This window comes from Nicotiana tabacum, chromosome 3, assembly GCF_000715075.1.
Source record: "Nicotiana tabacum cultivar K326 chromosome 3, ASM71507v2, whole genome shotgun sequence".
In the NCBI taxonomy this organism is placed as follows: Eukaryota; Viridiplantae; Streptophyta; class Magnoliopsida; order Solanales; family Solanaceae; genus Nicotiana; species Nicotiana tabacum.
Genome location: NC_134082.1, coordinates 131,514,147 through 131,535,684, shown reverse-complemented (window position 1 = coordinate 131,535,684; position 21,538 = coordinate 131,514,147).

Below are 21,538 nucleotides of genomic sequence, written 5' to 3'. Positions count from 1 at the left end.
CATGATGGCCACCATAGGGAGAGGAATGACAAGCCTCTAAGATACTCAATTGTTCCTCCTCCGGGACACACATTTGGATCACACCATCCATGCAAATCTTAAAAAAGTACGCCTCATCCCAATAGAAATCCAAACTATCTCGTTTGAGCTTCTTCCTTTGGTTAGAAGATAGCTCACACGGGATTATACCAGTCACAAGAAAATTAGCAACATCCGCAAACCATGGCATACCATTCACCGACATCGAAAAGAGTTGCTCATCGAGAAATGAATCATTAATCTCTAGGCCATCACAAGGCCTCCCCTCCTCCTCCAAGTGGGACAAGTGGTCCGCCACTTGGTTTTCACTACCCTTCCGGTCCACAATCTCCAAATCAAACTCTTGAAGTACCAAGACCCATCGCATCAGTCTAGCTTTGGAATCCTTCTTCATCATCAAGTACCTGAGTGCGGCATGATCGGTATGAACTATGACCTTGGCACCCATGAGATACGACAAAAATTTCTCTATCGCGAACACAATAGCCAAAAACTCTTTCTCAGTCATCGTGTAGTTCACTTGAGCATCATTCATTGTCTTGCTCACATAGTACACCGGATGAAACATTTTTGTTCACTCTTTGACCCAAAACCACCCCAACCGCAACATCGCTTGCATCACACATGAGATCAAAAGGCAAGCTCCAATTGGGTACGATAATAATATGAGTGGTGGTCAATTTGTGCTTGAGAAGTTCAAAGGCTTGCATACATCTCTTATCAAACACAAACTTGGCATCTTTTTCCAATAACTTGCATAAGGGGTTCACTACCTTCGAAAAGTCTTTGATAAATCTCTGGTAGAACCCCGCATGCCCAAGAAAACTTCTAACTCCCTTGATAGAGGTAGGGGATGGAGCCTTGAAATCACATCAATTTTTGCTTTGTCCACCTCTATACCATGCTTTGAAATTTTATGCCCAAGAACTATGCCCTCCTTAACCATGAAGTGACATTTCTCCCAATTAAGAACAAGATTGGTTTCTTCACAACAAGCCAACACTCTATCATGATTTTTCAAACATTCATCAAATGAATCATCCACAACACTAAAGTAGTCCATGAACACCTCCAAAATATCTTCCACCATGACGATGAAAATGGCCATCATACACCGCTGGAATGTAGCCAGTGCATTGCACAACCCAAAAGTCATCCTAGAAAAGGCAAAGGTGCCATATGGACAAGTGAATGTGGTCTTCTCTTGATCTTCCGAAGTGATCAAGATTTGGTTGTATCCAGAATACCCATCCAAGAAACAGTTGAAGGCACACCCAGCAAGTCGATCTAACATTTGATCAAGAAAAGGCAATGGAAAGTGATCTTTGCGGGTCACTTTATTCAACTTGCAGTAATTCTTGCACGCCCTCCACCCAGTGAAAGTCCTGGTAGGAATCAACTCATTTTGTGAATTTGCAACCACGTTCATGCCACCCTTCTTCGGTACACATTGCACTAGCGAAGTCCAAGAGCTATCAGAGATGGGGTACACAACTCCGACATCCAACCACTTGATCACATCCTTTTTCACAACTTCTTGTATTGCCTCGTTCAACCTCCTTTGATGTTCCAATGAGGGCTTTGCATCATCTTCCAGAATAATCTTGTGCATACAGAATGCGGGGCTTATCCCCTGAATATCAGCTAAGGTCCATCCAATTGCCTTCTTCCGCTTTTGAAGCACCGCCAATGTGGCATCAACCTGCATGTTAGTAAGACAAGAGGAAAGAATAACTGGCAAAGTTGAACTAGGGCCTAAAAATTCATACCTGAGGTGTGGAGGCAACGGCTTCAACTCCAACACTGGAGGTTCCTCGATTGAAGGTTTTGTTGGTGGAGTCTTCCTATTCTCAAGGTCCAAAGAGAGTTTCCTAGGCTCATAAGAGTAAGAGCCCATTCCATGTAAAGCATTCACGCACTCCCCTCGCCCTTCATCCTCATTTGCATCAAGATTCAGCAATACTGCCTCTAGAGGGTCCTCCACATTGATCATTGCACTGGTATCATCAACTATCACTACCTTGACAAGGTGCACAAAGGAGCACATCTCAGAACTGTTTGACTGCTTCATTGACTTGCACACATGAAAGACCACTTTCTCATCACCCACCCAGAAGGTGAGTTCCCATGCTTCCACATAAACTAAGGCCTTCCCAGTAGCAAGGAAAGGTCTTCCCAATATGATTGGAACTTCATAATCTACCTCACAATCCAAGATCACAAAATCAGCTGGCAAGATAAATTTGTCCACCCGAACAAGAACATCATCAATAATACCCAATGGTCTCTTCATAGTTCTATTCGTCATTTGCAATCTCATGGAAGTCGGCCTCGGTTTGCCAATACCCAACATCTTGAAAACTGAGTAGGGCATCAAGTTGATACTTGCCCCCAAATCACATAGAGCTTTTGCAAAGTCCGCACTCCTAATGGTGCAAGGAATAGTGAAAGCACCGAGATCTTCTAGCTTCGGGGCCATTGAGTGCACTATTGCACTAACTTGGTGGGTCATCTTGATAGTTTCATAATCCATGGATCTTTTCTTTGTCACCAAGTCCTTCATGAATTTAGCATAGCCCGACATTTATTCTAGGGCCTTCACCAAAGGCACATTAATGGATAAACTCTTCATCATGTCAATAAATGTTTTAAACTGATTCTCATTTTTCTACTTCGCGAGCCTTTGAGGATAAGGTGGAGGTGGCCTTGGCAAAGGCGCCTTGGTTTTAGGCACAGCCATTTCCGGCATGTCTATTACATGTTCCCTCGACGCGTTCATGCCATTCTGAGTCTCCACCTCGACATCTTGAATATCGATCCTTACTTTCTCATTCATGTTCTCATCGATCACATTTTCAACTACCAAAGGAATCTCATCTTCTTGAAACTCAACTTCATCACTCAAAATTTCTTTTTGTTTGGAGGCATTCACATCACCGCCTCTTCTACTTCTTGTAGTTACAGCCATAACATGATTGTTCCCACCCTTTGGGTTAACTACTGTATCACTTGGTAGAGCCCCCTTAGGGCGAGTATTCAAGGATTGTGAGATTTGACCTAATTGAACTTCCAAGTTTCTGATTGAAGTATTGTGGGAAGCCAACTAAGCACCAGAGTTCGCATTCTTTTTCATCATCTGTTCAAACATCACTTCAATTCTCCCAATTTTGTTGTTGGAAGAACTAGGACCCTGGGATGGAAATGGGGGTGGATTGTTCGTTTGTTGATACATTGGGGGCCTTTGAAAGCCTTGCCCTCGATTTCACTGATTGCCATTGTTCTAACCTCCTTGATTATTGTTACCACCCCAATTGTTATTGTTGCCAGTCCAATTACTTTGATTGTTCTGATTGCTCCAATTGGAATTTTGATTGTTGTTCCCCCAATTACTATTCCCTTGTTGTTGTTGATTGTCCCAATTGCCTTGGGGTCTCCATTGTTGTTGGTTGGAAGAATTGCCCCTTTGGCCTTGATATTTGTTTACGTATTGCACCTCTTCATTATGCCAATCATAACCATCATCTTGAAAACCACCACAATCATTGTCATATTGATCCGAACTCCCTTGGTTCTGTTGACCTCTTTATCTTCTTTTGTTCACTAGCATGTTAACACCCTCCATAACATTCACTTGGTGCAGATTTTGAACCTGTTGTAATTGTGTCTTCGCTAGCTGATTCATTGTTGTTGTCAGCTCTGCTATAGCCTTCCTATGGTCATGTAGCTCTTTGTGTAAGTGAGTGACCGTGGGGTCACCCTGTGGCACATTGGCTCTACTTTGCCAAGCGGAGGACGTGTCAGCCATCTCGTCAAGAATGTCACAAGCTTCATCATAAGACAGCTTCATGAAATTACCCCTATCAAGTTGGTTCACTATGCATTGGTTTGTTGTGTTAATTCCCCGATAGAAAAGTCTGTTGTATCATTACCTCAATCATATCATTGCTGGGACATTCTTTTACTATGGTTCTATATCGCTCCCATATCTCATGTAATGGTTCGGTAGGCTCCTTCTTGAAAGCTACATCTCTCAATGCCGCTATGTGCCCCGACGAGAAGAACTTTGCAATAAATTTATCTGCCAACTCATCCCAAATAGTGATGGAATGGTTGGGAAGTCTTTCAAGCCAATCCAATGCCTTCCCTCTAAGTGAGAAAGGGAATAGTCTCAACTGAAGTGCATCCTCTGACACATTAGTTTGCTTGCTCCCCCAACAGGTATCCACGAAACCCTTGAGATGTTTGTAAGCATTCTAATTGGCAGCGCCCGTGAAATACCCTCGTTGCTCCAACAATGTTAGCATCACATTTGTAATTTGAAAATTGCCCGCCCGGATTCAGGGTGGGACAATTGTACTTGCATATCCTTGGTTGGGAAGCACTCGAGAAGCCACTCTTGGAGGTGGATGGGGAGGGTCTGGAATATTATCATTAGCCTAGCGGCTTCTCCTTTGTCCTTGAGGTACAATAGGAACATATCATCAACATTGTCATCTACCTCCTCCCCCGGCGGAAGATCTCCAAGAGGTGCGTTGTTTGTTGCCACTTTGTACCTGATGTTGTGACACACACAAATTAGTAACGCAGAAGGAAAGAAGAACAATACACAAAACTATTTAGATAGATAGCCAAAATTGTTAGCTCCCTGGCAACAGTGCCAAAAAGTGATCAAAGCCAACCCTATACTACTACAAAGTAGCGAGAGTGGTCGAAGTAGCTTTTACCCGAGATAGTCGGGATCGAATCCACAGGGAGCTAGAAGTGGGAACTGGATTCCTATCTAAACTAGAGATGTGTAATTGCTCTTAATTACTCTTCCAAACATCATTGATTTTGATATTACTTCTAATTTTATGCTATTAAGATGCTAAATTAAGCTAAGAGTAAGATACTTGAAAGGTTGCCTAAATGGTTAAGGAGGCACTAGGGAAGTGACTTTTTCCTAGGTGGATACTTGATAGGTTCTCGAGTTTAAGGCAAGATTGTCATGTTGGGGATTACAAGATAACAAATGCACGAAACTTCTCACTCTATACCTCTCGGTAGTTTGAATGATTTAGCCCTAATTGACTTTCTCAAAACCAATTGGGTATGATAATTTGTGTAAGCAATTGAGGTTCAAGTCGGGTATTACTATCTCTAGGTTTAACCCTTTAATTGGGGCTATCAATCTCTTGAATACGCCCCAATTCCTTGTTGGACTAATTTTCCTAGACTCAAGCTCTCTTTCTCAAGATGAGCTCAAGTCAAAAAGGCACAAATTAGTGTTTGCAAATACTAATTCGACATGGAAAACACAAATTAGTCCAAATATCAAACACCCATAGACATTCAAGCTTAAAACTCAAGACCCATCAAATACTCACACTAGGGTTGAGCCACAACCCTAGCTAATGGGTCTAGCTACTCATGATATTAGAAAAAACAAAAAAATAGATGAAGAAAAACCCATAAGATTTAATTACAAACTAAGATAAAGAAATTTCAGTGTTAAAGTAGCTACAAATTACTCAAAATGTCAAAAACCACTGCTCATGAGCGCAGCTGAAAGTTAGATTACAACTTATGACCTAAAAATGGGAAAAGAAAGTATTTATACTAGGCCAAATTTTCTGGACAAAAATACCCCTATGGAGGTAGTGCGGACCATACAAAATTGAGTGCGGCCTCGGTGAGGCTTCTTGGCTTTAGATCTCTTCTCTCTGAACATGGCCACCGCGGGCCGCAAAAAATGCACCGCGGCCGCAGTGGCTTCAACTGTGGTCCGCATTGGCATTAATCTTCAAAACTCCAACTCTCTGAACTCCTTCCTTTCGGACCGCACAAAGTTGATTGCGGCTGCGGTGAGGCCATTGCGGTCTGCACAAAATGATTTGCGGCCGCAATGTTTGAGTTCCCAAAATATGCACTCTCTGAATCTCTTCACTGCGGACCGCACTAAATGGAATGCGGCCGTAGTGGATCTGTTGCACTGTGCTTGGATTTGTTCTTGGTACTTGTGCATGTTTCACTCCTTTATGAGCCGATTTTGACTAATTGTCACCTTTTTTACTAAATCCTGCAAACAAGTACAACATGTAAGCCTTTGGGACTATTTTGTACACATTTTTAATCAAAACTCAAGTAAGAAGGAGTGTAAAATGAACCATAATCCCTAGTTATCGGTACTCAGCCCAAAACAATATTTATATGCATCAAAACAGAGTAATAAAGACTAAGTTATGAAATCAATAAGTATAACATGACTGAGTTTAGATTTTCAATCAAAAACAGTGAGAGGATAATAAGAAAAAGGCCCCTCAGGATCCAAGCAGCTCTGGACACAAGGCCCAAACACAACATTCAGCCTAATTTATAGAAACTCTTTCTAAAACATATAAGTATCATATAGTTTCAACAAAAATACGCAACTTTATAGTTGCTACGGGATGGACCAAGTCATAATCCCCAATGGTGCACGCACACATGCTCATCATCTCTACTCCGCGATGCTATTGCCCCTCAAGTCGGCCTCCAATCGCTCTGAATCTATTAAGAACCAGAACAATAACATCAATATGCGCTAATGGAATTAATTCCACAAGAAAAACTATCAAATTAGACACAAATCCCAAAATCCACTCAAACCCGGCCCCTGGTCCACGTCTCGGAATCCGACACAAGTTACAAAACTAGAAAGCCCTTCCACTCACGAGTTCATACATGTAAAATTTATCAAAATCCGACTCCATTTGACCCCTCAAATCCCCAAATCAAACTCTCCAAAATCCCAAGCTCTAACCCCTCATTTTCACCCCTAATTTTCACTAAACATGATTAAACAATGGAAAATCACCACATATACAAGTATTAGGGCTCAAGCAATTTACCTTACTGATAATCTCTTGAATCCCTCTTCAAAATCACCCCAAAAGCTCCAAACCCGCCTTCAAAATAGTGGAAATGAGCAAAATTCGTTCTGCCCAGTAAAACTGCATCTGCAGTCAAGATACCCGCTTTTGCGATGCCGCACCTGCAGAAAAACCATCGCAGGTGCAGATTCTACTTGCTCCTCAAAATCCGCATCTGCGGCCAACATCTCTCACCTGCGGTATCGCAGGTGCGCTCCAATACTCGCATCTGAGCATCCAGCCCAAACCACTCCTGCCCGCATCTGCGAGCCTCTTTCCGCTTCTGTGGACCTCGTACCTACGGTTCCTACTCCGTAGGTGCGGAAACACCAGCAGAATCAGGTGCGGAAACACCAGCAGAATCACACCAGCAGTTTTCATCAACTCTTAAACACCAAAAACCAATTTGTCAACCATCTGAAACACACCCGAGGCCCTCGGGACCTCATCCAATAATACTAACAAGTCACATATCAACATGCGAACTTAGTCGAACCTTCGGAACACTTAAAACATCAAATTACCCTTGGATTCAAGCCTAAGAACTTCTAAACTTCCAAATTCCGCAAACGATGCCAAAACCTACCAAACCTCGTCGGAATGACCTCAAATTTTGCACACACATAAAAAATGACACTAAGAACTTACTCCAACTTCTGAAATTTTGTTCCGACCTCGATATCAAATTTTTCTCTGCCGACCAAAAATTGCCAAATTTCCAATTTCGTCAATTCAAGCTTAATTCTACCACGGATCTCCAAATCACATTCCGGACGTGCTTCCAAGTCCAAAATCACCTAACGGAGCTAACCGAGCCATAAAAATCTAAATCCGAAATCGTTTAATCATAAGTCAACTTGCGGTTGACTTTTCTAACTTAAGCTTCTAATTAAGAGACTAAGTGTCTCATTCCACTCCGAAACTACTCCGGACCCAAACCAACCAATATGATACGATAAAATACAGCTGAGGAATACAAAAGGAAGCAGAAATGCGGGAAACGGGCCATAACTCACGAAACGACTGGCCGTGTCATTACATATCCTAAATTATCTCCTAAAGTCATTTTTCTTTCGTTTGTAATAACAAAGTCACTAAACTATACCTATAGCACTTAGAAGGTCACTTAACTAGATTTTCTAAATTTTGGATTGCCAAATACCTATTTTACCCACTAAATTTTAAACATTTATCTTCTTTTTATTTTTTCAAACCTTTAAATATTATGATTTTTTCCTTTTTAATTTATATTATGGACTTATCTATAAAATAAATAAATATTATTTATAAATTAAAAAAATAAAAAGTATTTAAACATATATAATTCTGGAATAACAAAATAATGAGCATAGTAAAAAAAATTAATTAGAATAATTTGTTCGTAATAATAATTTTAGTATTAAAAACAAAAATTCAAAAATTTATTTACACAATTCAGAATGAAAGAAAATAAAGATTATAAAATATATATTCCATATATGTAATATTAAAATAATTATTTAAATAAAGTATTTTTATAATTTACATTATGTATTCTTGAAAATTATGCTTAGTGGTGATAATTTGACTAATGGACTCGTGTTATGTGCAACCATTAACAAAAGCTTCGTTTAAAAAAAAACTCTTTAAAGGAAAATGCGTTATTACTAGTAAATTTACTTTTCTCTCACAATTGGTGTAACGGCAACGAAAAGAAGGGGAAACGTTATTGGTCTTTGGTAAATTCCTACGTAATTAAGAACTGAAGTAAACAAGAAATACATTTCTCCAAGTATACTTACAACTACTCCCAATGTTCATTTTTAATTGTTCACTTTTAACTTTCTACTCTATTTAAGAAAAATAAATAAAGTATGCATTTTACTATTTTATCCATAATAATATCATTTAAAAAGTCTTGGGAAATGAGTAGTTAATGATAAGGGTAAAACAAGAAAAAAAGATTGTCATTCTCTTAATTTGTTAAAATGGACAAGTAATAATTATCTGGGGGTGGATATCTATAACTCATGAAGGAGTAATACCCACTATTCTTCTTCATTATCTCCATAACTTTCACTACTCCAATACTTATGGAGTTATGGTTGTAACTCTCATACCTCCATAATTTCCCCATTGATCTTCCTCCATGATCTCAAATGTCTAATGTCGTGTTTATGATATTTTTTTGTATACCTACTATGTAATACTATAAATAAAGGATTAGAAGTGACATTGTAGATACTTAGAAAACACTTGATGAAATAAAAAAGTTCTCTCTTCCTCTCTACATTTTTGTCTATTTTATTATTTCATATTGTTACTTTGAGGTTAGTTTTAAACACGTTATCAGCACGAGTACACGAATAGATCATCTCCAAGTATCTCCGAGTAAAGTTTCGATCTTCTTTAGCTTCAAAGATATCCATAAAATACGGTAAATGAGTTGATGCGCTACAACAAAATTGTTGCATGGTCTTCATATATCTAGCCACGAAAATGAAAAGGTGATGTTACGACTGGTCGTTTTGAGAATTAGCGTCTCGTTTGGTGATTAAAGGTCTCGGGTAGCTTCGTATTATATATTATGATGTGCGTGTGTGGTCGAGTTCGGATTTTAGATGATTCAGGATTGATTTGGAAGAAGGATTCTTGCTTTAGAAGTTTTAGTGAAAAGAGTTGACCGAAGTTTTAAATTTTGTGTAGACGACTCCAGAATGGTGTTTTGATGATTCCAATAGCTTCGTATGGTGATTGGACTTAGGTGTATGTCCGGATTTATATTTTGAGGTCCGTAGGTTAAGTTGATGCAAATTGGCAAAAATTGGAAAGTTAAAGGTTTGGAAGGATGAGAGGTTTGACTGGGAGTTGACTTTGTTGATATCGGGTTCGGATTTAAATTTCGGGAGTTGGTATATCTCCGTTGTATCATTTGGAACTTGCATGAAAAATTTGACGTTATTCCGGGTTGGTTTGATACGTTTCAGCGCGAGTTGTAGAAGTTTAAAGTTCATAAGTTCATTAAGTTTGATTTGAGGTGTGATTCATAGTTTTGTTGTTGTTTGATGTGATTTGAGAGCTCGAGCAAGTTCACGTTATGTTATGGAACTTGTTGGCATATTTCGACGGGGTCCCGAGGGCCTCGGGTGTGTTTCAGATGGGCTACGAACCATTTCTTCATGCTTTAGAGTTGTTGGTTCTATCATCTGGTTTTTCTTCATCGCGTTCACATCAATGGCATCACGTTCGCGTAGTGTAATTTGGAGGCATGCAATATTGTTCTTCGTGTTCGCGAATAGGAGCTCGCGATCGCATAGCTTGGAAGACTTTTGCCTTCGTGTTCCCATGTAGTGGTCCGCTATCGCGAAGAGGTAAGGCAGGGAGGCACCATACATTGTTTCTCTTTGAATTCGCAGGTACAAAGACGCGTTCGCGTAGGGGATGAAGAACTTGGTCACCACGTTTGCGACCCTTATGTCGCATTTGCGAAGCACGTTTTGGGTAGCTGAAGGATTTACTCTTCGCGATAGCAATGTTGGTTCTGCGACCGCAATCTATAATTCATTAGGCAGAAATATAAGAACTCTAATTTGAGGGTTTGACCATTTTTATCATATCTTAAGTTGTAGACCTCGAATTTGAGCAATTTTTGAGGGGTTCTTCACGTGTTGGATTGGGTAAGTGTTCTTTACCCTGGATTTAATTTTATTTCGTGAATTTTTTGTTTTTATTATTAAATTAGTGGTTTCAGTTGGGAAAAATAAGAATTTTGCGAAAATTTCAAAAAATGTAAAATAATAATTTGAAGGACGAATTAATATCGGAATTGGATAAATTTGGTATGGTTGGACTCATATCGGAATGGGTGTTCAAATTTTATAAATTTTATTGGGTTCCAAGGTGCGGGCCTGGGGTTAACTTTTTAGGTTTTATTAAAGATTGAAGCTTTATTATCCGGATTTATTTCATATGGTTTTTATTCATGATATGAAGTTATTTTGGCTAGATTTGAGCCGTCCGGAGGTTGTTTCACACAAGAGGGTCATATTAGAGTATCGTATCTTGCCTAACTTTGTGTGGGAGAACTACCCTTTAGGATTTGAGTCATTTGTGCTAATTATATCATGTGAAGGCCGTGTACGCGAGGCGGTGATTACGTACCTGGGCATATTTGTGGAATTTGACTATTTAGGCTCTTAGGTTCTTATGTCCATTAAAAATGAAGTTGTCGTATCATGTTAAATCCTTCACCTATTAAATTCACCCTTACGTGCTTTAATTGGAGTTGATCGATTCATGTTCTACCCTTGTTGCCAATAAACTATTATGTGCCCTAGTTGAAGTTATCTCCTCTTTTATTTCCATGTTGTCTTTTCCGTAATTGTTTATCTTTAGTTGAAGTTATTGATGTCTTTTTTGTAATTGCTTATGTTTATTTGAAGTTATTGATGTCTTTTCCGTAATTGCTTATCTTTAATTAAAGTTATTGATATCTTTTTCGTAATTGCTTATCCTTAATTGAAGTTATTGATGTGTTTTTCGCAAATGCTTAATCTTAATTGAAGTTATTATTATCCCTCCCATAATGGCTTAACCTTAATTAAAGTTTTGTTATCCCTTTCATTATTGACTTATCCTTATTTGGAATCATTGACTTAGGCTATATCTCTTATCATCAAGTTGTACTTATGTGGAACCGTTGTGATACATTATCACTCCCATTGTTGAGCTATTCTTGTTGAAACTATTATTCCCTATTGTATCTTTCATTGTGAGTTCATTCTTCCATTTCTTTGTGTTCTGTAATTTTTGTGTTGATTTACTTGTCGTACACTCGTGTTATTGTTGTTATTTCACTCAGTGTTATTGAGCCGCATGCTATGCGTAGTTATGGTATTGAAATTGTTTTGAGGAAACGTTGTGGCATATGGGCACATGCGGTGACATACCTTATATTGAGTTGTTATATATTGGCACACGTGGTATTGTTGAGAGGATTGGCGGGGTATTCGCATGTGTGTTGTTCATGTTTTTGTTACTATGATATTTGCACATGTGGCGTGACAATGCGGGCTATATATATGTGGGTTCGCGCATGTGGCAAGACAAGGTGGGAATATCATTATGCACGTGCAGCGAGACAAGGTAAGCATTTACTTTATTGTTACAAACGTGGAGAGACAAGGTGCGCTATATCGGGGATGATTTTTGATGACTTGTGATGGATTGAGGGCATTGTTATTGGAGATATTTGTGTAATGATGTGACCACCTGGTGTGAGTTATGCATTTTATGTCTTGTTGTGTTGTTTCCTATATGTGGTTTGTTGTCTCTACTCTTACCTGTTGACTCGAGTTGTGATAGAATAGTTGCACAAGCATACAAGTAACTAATCACACATATCGGTTTGAGAAGATGAACCATGATGTCTATTGATCATTTACCTATATTCTCGTATACTTTCCTTATATGTGAAAGTTATTCTTCTGTCACATGAGTTATCCTTGCAGTCAAGGTCATTATTATTGCTGGCACGTGACTTATTCGTGCTGGTATGATTTATTATCACTCCATTGGCACGTGAGTCATCCGTGCAGTTATGAATTGTAATGTGGGCACAAGATGCCAAGTGATTAGTGTTCATGAGTTGGGACCCGTGAAATGTGACAATGAGGTGAAGTTGCCACGACCCAAAACTAACCCTGTCGTGTTGGCGCCTAACGTGGTACTAGGCAAGCCGACACACTACCAAAACCAATCAATATTTTTATTTTTAAGACAAAACCAAATCTATTAAAAATAAACCTACATAAGGAGTTTAAATCAAAACAACAATACAGAAAGAAAGCCCAACATCGAGGTGTCACTAGTCATGAGCATCTACTACAACCGTCTGACAACATCAAGACTAACATAGCCTGGAAATAACTGAATACAACTAAGGGAGGATAAGGAGGGAGAAAAGCAGGGTTGTGATCACCAGACAACTACCTTACTAACTCCGATGGACCGGCTACTGAGTAATCAACACCCGTTATCGGGTTCAAAAATACCTGGATCTGCATACAAGGTGCAGGGCGTAATGTGAGTACGCTAACTCAATAAGTAATAAAAGTAAATAGAGACTGAGCAGTAGTGACAAGCAATAAAACATATACATTTCATATCATGAAATCTCAATAAAATATAGCAGGCTTTTAAAATCAGGGTTTTGAATCAACTCAGCTCATTTCAATCCAGTTTCAGTAAAACCATTTAAAACATCTTTCAACAGTTTTCAACAAAGTGATGAAACAGTGAGTAAAAATGATGAAAATATAAACAACCCCTCAGGCAAAACTCACTCGTATATAGCCCCTCGGGCAACATAAATCAAGAACAGCCCCTCGACGAACATCACTCGTGAACAGCCCCTCGGACAAACATGAATCACAAACAGCCCATCGGACAAACCTCACAGTCACTCATATACAGCCCCTCAGGCATTACCTCACAATCGCTCGTAAACAACCCCTCGGGCAAAATATCATATCACTCACTCAGGGTACCCGCGATCACTGGGGTGTACAGACTCCGAAGGAGTTCCTACAGCTCAAGCGCTATAACAAGCCACCTCGTGGCATAAATCAATCAGGCCCTCGGCCTCATAACAAGCCACCTCGTGGCATAAATCAATCAGGCCCGCAACATCACAAAAATATGAATCAATAACAACATGCTGCAGCGTGCAGCCTGATCCCATAATATCCTCACAACACAGGCCCTCGGCCTCACTCAGTAAGAAACCTCTCAAGCCACTCGGGCTATCAGTAAAATAGGGTGCTCAGCCCAAAATATCATTTTATACATCAAAACGGAGTAATAAAGATTGAGTTATGAAATCATTAAACACAGCATGACTGAGTATATCTTAAATAAAAAACAGTGAGAGGATAATAAGAAAAAGCCTCTAAGGATCCAAACAGCTCTGGCACAAGGCCCAAATATGGCACAAGGCCCAATTTATAGGAAATTCTTTCTAAAACACATAAGTATCATATAATTTAAGTCAAATACGGAACTTTATAGTTGCTACGGGACGGATCAAGTCACAATCCCCAACGGTGCATGCCCACACACCCGTCACCTTGCATGTGCGCCACCTCAAAATAGTAAAGCAATGTGAAATCCGGGGTTTTATACCCTCAGGACTAGATTTACAATCATTACTTACCTCAAACAAGCCAATTCCAATACCGAGCAAGCCAAGCGATGCTCCAAAAATGCCATCTCGCGCGTTCCGACCTCCGAACGACTCGAAACTAACCAAAACAACTTAAATACATCAAACACTGCTAAAGCAACCAATCCCAATTGAAAAATGTCGAATTTTTAATCAAAAGCCCAAAATCGGCCAAAAAGCTTAACCCGGGCCCGCATCTCGAAACTCGACAAAACTCACAAAATCTGACAATCCATTCAATTATGAGTCCAATCATACTACTTTCATCCAATTCCGACTCCAAATCGATGTTCAAAACTTAAAAATTTACTTTATAAAACTTTAGGCAAAAACCCCCAAATTTCACTTTGAAATCATCAATCAAATGCCAAAATGAAGATGGATATTCATGAAATATAACCAAAACCGAGTAGAGAACACTTATCCCAATACACATGGTGAAAATCGCCTCCAAAATCTCCCAAATCCGAGCTCCCCAACTCAAAATATGACCAAATAAACAAACCCTTGTTTTATATATTTTACTACCAGCTATTCTGCCTCTATTATCATGCCAAACAATCTCAAAATTTGCTTTTGATTCCTCCAATAAATTTCTTGTGAAATTTTAGTCAAGTTAGGGCCTTGACTCACTCCATTTGACCTTATATTGAAGGAGATATGTTGTTTTTAATATTTGAAAATAGTGCAGATTTTTAAATACGAATTCAGTCGCAATTTCGTAATTAATCTGATAAATCTAGTAACCCAATTCTTAGTAAAAGGACCATAAAATCTTCAAACGTTGTCTAAATTCGATGATTCTTTTTTCTATAGCTCCGTAATTATGATATGGATCTAATGATTCAATAAAATAGAAATCGAAGTTCATTTGATTAATGTAATACCATTTATGCTTGAAAAACAACGTCGAAACATAAAAAACTAGCGTAACACAACCCAAACTTATCCGAAACTCACCTGAGCCGCTTGGGACCCAGTTCGAACATACCAACAAGTCTCATATCATAACACGAACCTACTTGAGGCCTCAAAACACACATAACAACATCGAAACGACGAATCACACCTCAATTTGAAATTAATAAACTTGAAACTTCAAACATCCACAACCGATGCCGAAACCTATCAAATCATGTCCGATTGATCCCAAATTTTGCAAGCAAGTCACATTTGACATTATGGACCTGTTCCAACTTTCAGAATCGGAATCCGACCCCGATATCAAAAAGTCCACTGTCGGTCAAACTTTCCAAAATTCCAACTTTCGTTATTTCAAGCCAAATCTACTATGGACCTCCAAATCACAATCCGGACGCGCTCCTAAGTCCAAAGTAACCCAACGGAGCTAACAGAACCATAAGAAATCCAGTTTGAGATCAAATTATAAAAGTCAAAACTTGGTCAAACCTTTCAAATTTGAAGCTTCTAGCTAAGAATCATTCTTCCAAATAATTCCGAATAACCTGAAAACCAAAACCGACGAATCATATAAGTCATAATACTTCCTACAGAGCTACTCATGCCCTCAAAAAATCGAGCGAAGTGCAATTGCTCAAATGATCGATCGGGCTATTACATCCTCCCCCACTTAAACATATGTTCGTCCTCGAATGTGCCCAGAGTTGTTCTAAAAGCCATCAACTCGCTGTATAAGCTCACTATGCGCATACCCGGGGGTGATCCTACGTCACCCAATCTCATATAGGTCTGATAATGCAACATGACTGAAATTTCTTAATCCAACCTAGTTCATAAGTCTTAGGGCCCAATTTCCAACATCTGGAATTTTCTATAAGATGAGAACCTCGCATATACACACTGTATAAGTCCGAAAAAGCTGTATCAAACCATATCCGTAACCCAAGATGTAATCACATGATATACCACATAACTCAAACACTCATTGCGATAAATCCTAATCGCAGTAGCTACTCAAAACACCCAATACCGGTAATCCACCTCTTAACAAACAAAGCCTCGTTCTAAATATTTTCATATACTACCAATGATGAAAGAAACACGCAGAAACTCATAACCATTTGTCAGATCAACAAGTCCTGGAGCTCCCTTTTCTCCGACAGGAACTATAGCAACTTTCTAAGTCGACTTCTGATATTATCCTTCCAACCATGTTGTAGCCAATTCTGATAGTATTCATTCTAGGTCCAATGACCTCATCTCATCCAACACGACCACTCTGATAAAATGACACATCAATACAATCCAAAACCATAACATGTGCAACTCGTGCACCCAATAGCAACATCACAAATGTACTCAAATTATGGAAAAAATGACTCAAACGAGAGGACTGTCCCGCAAGCTTAACAAGTACTGCAACAACGAAATACTGAAAATCCATCACACCCCGTAGGACCATCACACAAATCTAACACAAAGGTTCATACCTCAACATAATTTTACTGTCATGCGTGCCCCATCAAAATACAATCCATGGCATATACCTCAAGCCACCTTGCTCAAAATCAATAACCACGCACAATGACATCAAGTACTCAAAGTGCATTACCATAACCATGGAGAAGCAAATAACATAACCCCACACAAAACCCGAAAGAGCATAACCAATACGCCATCCACCAAGCAATACCCAATACTCTTCTCGCTTAAATTTCGCTACAAGACCCCAATAGAACCGCACCATATATGCATATAACCAACAATCATAACACCTCGTAACATAGAAGTGTAGCTCATAGATCACTCTAGAACACGAATAAGCTCAACAACAATCGAATGGCACATCCCTCAACAATAGCAGTTCGGAGCCAACAAATCCGACCTGGTACAGAACACACCTCCATGTTAGGCCTACCAATGAACCCCAAATCAGCTCTGGTCCCCCACGGTAGATAAATAACCCTCCGAAAGTCTACAATGACTGAATCATAACACATACCAACCTCTGACTAACCTTGGATACTTTTTATGGTTCACAACCACGAAGCAATCTACTCACGAGAACTCCCAGTCTCTAAATCCATAGAAAATACGAATCACCATTTCTGATCTCAACTTCATCGCCTGAATGCCCACACTTCTCCAATTACACAGTCACCCCATGAGGAATACTTCTAAAGTTCTTCAGTGTCACAAAGCAAATTTGAACTCCAACAGTCGATCAAACAAGAGAGTGTCGCAATACTAATGAAGTATCCATAACTCCCACACATTGCCCTTTATGAAATGTATACAACTCTCATCAAGCCATACCAGTTAGTAATATCATTTACCTAGTCATCAGAAGCTGTCCATGCTGCCTAAGAATTTATGACCTTTCTTTCAGTACAGAACTGTGACCTTACATATGCAAATCCCAACCCTACACAACATACCGCATATACCATGCCACCCCATGATAAATATGAGAACTTCATAATCCACCCCGAGTCACAATCAACTACATACTTAACTAGCCAAGAACTTTCCATTTGACCTCATCTAGGAGAAAATCACTATACATCATATGTTCCTCACGCCAGTAGAAGATATACCTCCCTAACCGTGGTAGAAACCATCAAGAACTCTCCGAATTCCATTTGCTCAAAAACCATCCATTAGGACTAAATCCTTCTAACCCAACCAAGCTATGAAGGTCACCAAAACTCAAGAGCATTGCCACGAAACACTTGTAGAAACTCATTACCTCATAAACACCCAAAGAACTAATCATACCCATTACCATGCCAATCCAACCTACTACCAAGCTATCCTATCTATCCTTTCATACTTCTCCTCAATACCTCTATCCTCAACCCAGACTCACCACACGAGACCCTAACATAAACCACACTGCCCTAAGGCTCATAAGCCGCTAAATGCTCTTTTGAGCACCCCAAAAGTACCACAATCGAGATACCCACTCTGAAGAGACCTTCTATGAATTTAAAGTTGTTCATCTTACTTTCTTGATACTGAAATGTAGAATCCACAATGATGTAGAAATACTGCAAGCCTCGACACCATCAAATGTAACTCTTAGCTTCTAGCCTCATATGAACCTACAAAAATTCTCAATTGCCATAAATAAATCTTAAATTCATTAGAACCGTTCTCGAGAGTTATCCACTCTGCTAAAATCTCAATTATACTGATTAAATAGGCCGATCGACCTGAGCCCCATTAGCACTCCAACACCCAAGGATGTAACCCCACCTTAATGCAACCAGATAAATTTTTGCTCCACACACATTACATCCTTAACCAATAAAAACTCAAATCATTCCATGATTCTCATATACTCATAAAACCTAATACAACTCGTATCTAGAAATTCCCTTTACTCTAGTCATGCTTGATCTCAAACTCTACAAGTCATAACTGATTCACCAGTAGACCTCAAACTGAAACTAATACGACACTTAGCCATACAATCAACTTATTAATAACAGACTCCCCCACTTGGCTAAAAGCCATAGATCAAAACACACAAAAACTCACAATGCCCATACTCTATTACTGGTATAATACCATAGTGAGATTGGACTAAATCCTTCATAAGCTCGTGCAACACAAACCATCTACTACTTTAAATCATCTACAAATCTCGCATTCACCCTCGTAACAGTCAAGACAACTCTCATACGCTATCCAAACTCAATCTGCAACACATATAATTCACTGGTTAAAGGAGGACTCGTTACAAAACACCATAGGGATCACACGCCCTCAAGACACCCCGTAGGAGATAACCCACTTGCTTCGTCTCAAACTAACATTTCTTTATTCCCTTCCATTGTCATAAACATCACGCAATCACTTAATCTTCCTAAGTCTGAACTCATACCACGACATGAAATCTATTTCATTCCTAACTAAACAACATGAAAAGATCCTTCAATACACCCATAACTCAGGGCTATACATCAAATCAAGATGGAAATCAAGCACCAAATAGTTCTTTTTACCCTTAAGTAGATCCTCCTCATCATATCCAAATCATATGAACACATCTCGCAGTCACATCATACTCATCACGTAGCCATCCATCCATCACTTCAACTAATAGGGACACTACCGAACATATAAATCCAAAAGCACGTGCTCACACAATCAACACCTCAGTGCTCAAGCTACAGGCAAAGCCCAGCCTAAGTCCTCTAAACTGGCCCAACATAAACACACAGAAATTACATCTCGCATCTCGTTCAGGGAATCACAAGCTGTCAATGCACAACTTACACCGAGCGCTCATGTGCGCATACGAACACGTGGAAGGAATTTCAAGAGTTACATTTCAAGTTGAATCAATGTCGCACGATACGAATTCAAGAATGTGGGATTTCCTATTGGTTCTACAGCCTCTCAAAGATAAGTACAAACGCCTCTGTACCGATCTGTGAGACTCTACTAAACCTGCTCATGACTCGTGAGACCTATGTAACCTAAGCTCCAATACCAACTTGTCATGACCCAAAACTAACCCTGCGTGATGGCGCCTAACATAGTACTAGGCAAGCTGACACACTATCAAAACCAATCAATATTTTCATTTTAAAGACAAAACCAAAGCTATTTAACAATAAACCTGCATAAGGAGTTTAAATCAAAATAACAATACAGAAAGAAAGCCCGCCATCGAGGTGTCACTAGTCATGAGCATCTACTACAACCGTATGACAATATCATGACTAACATAGCCTGGAAATAACTGAATACAACTAAGGGATGAAAAGGAGGGAGAAAAGCAGGGCTGCGATCGCCAGCCAACTACCTTACTAACTCAAATGGACCTGCTAATGAGTAATCAACACCCGCTATCGGGTTCAGAAATACTTGGATCTGCATACAAGGTGCAGGGAGTAATGTGACTACGCAAACTCAATAAGTAATAAAATTAAATAGAGACTAAGTAGTAGTGAAGAGCAATAAAACATATACAGTTCATATCATGAAATCTCAATAAAATGCAGTAGGCCTTTAAAATGAGGGTTTTGAATCTACTCAGCTCATTTAAATCCAGTTTTAGTAAAACTATTTAAAACATCTTTCAACAATTTTCAACAAAGTGATGAAATAGTGAGTTAGAATGATGAAAACATAAACAGCCCCTCAGGCAAAACTCACTCGTATACAGCCCCTCGGGCAACATAAATCAAGAACAGCCCCTCGGCGAACATCACTCGTGAACAGCCCCTCGAGCAAACATGAATCATAAATAGCCCATCGGGCAAACCTTACAGTCACTAATATACAGACCCTCGGGCGTTACCTCACAATCGCTCGTAAATAGCCCCTCGGACAAAATATGAATTAAGAACAGCCCCTCAGGCAAAACATCATATCACTCACTCAGGGTACCTGCGCTCATTGGGGTTGTACAGACTCCGGAGGGGTTCCTACAACCCAAGCGCTATAACAAGCCACCTCGTGGCATAAATCAATCAGGCCCACGGCCTCATAACAAGTCACATCATGGCATAAATCAATCAAGCCCGCGGCCTCACAAAAATCATGAACCAATAACAACATGTTGCGGCGTGGAACTAGATCCCATAATATCCTCACAACACAGGCCCTCGGCTCACTTAGTCAGAAATCTCTCAAGCCACTTGAGCTATTAGTAAAATAAGGTGCTCCATCCAAATATCATTTTATGCATCAAAATGGAGTAATAAAAATTGAGTTATAAAATCAGTAAACACAACATGACTGAGTATAGATATTAAATCAAAAACAGTGAGAGGATAATAAGAAAAAGCCCCTAAGGTTCCAAACAGCTCTAGCACAAGGCCCAAATATGGCATTCAGCCAAATTCATAGAAACTTATTTCTAAAACACATAAGTATTATATAATTTAAGTCAAATACGCAACTTTTTAGTTGCTACGGGACGGACCAAGTCACAATCCCCAACGGTGCACACCCACACGCCCGTCACCTAGCATGTGCGTCACCTCAAAATAGTAAAACAATGTGAAATCAGGGGTTTCATAGCCTCAAGACTAGATTTACAATCATTACTTACCTCAAACAAGCCAGTTCCAATACCGAGCAAGCCAAGCGATGCTTCAAAAATGCCATCTCGCGCGTTCCGACCGCCGAACGACGCGAAACTAACAAAAAATAACTCAAATACATCAAACAATACCAAAGCAACCAATCCCAATTGAAAAATGTAGAATCTTTAATCAAAAGCCCAAAATCGGCCAAAAAGCCCAACCCGGGCCCACATCTCGGAACCCGAAAAAATCACAAAATCCGATAACTCATTCAATTATGAGTCCAACCATACTAGTTTCATCCAATTCCGACTCTGAATCGATGTTCAAAACTTAAAATTTACTTTATGAAACTTTAGGCAAAAACCCCGAGATTTCACCTTGAAATCATCAATAAAATGCCAAAAATGAAGATAGATTCATTAAAAATAACCAAAACAAGG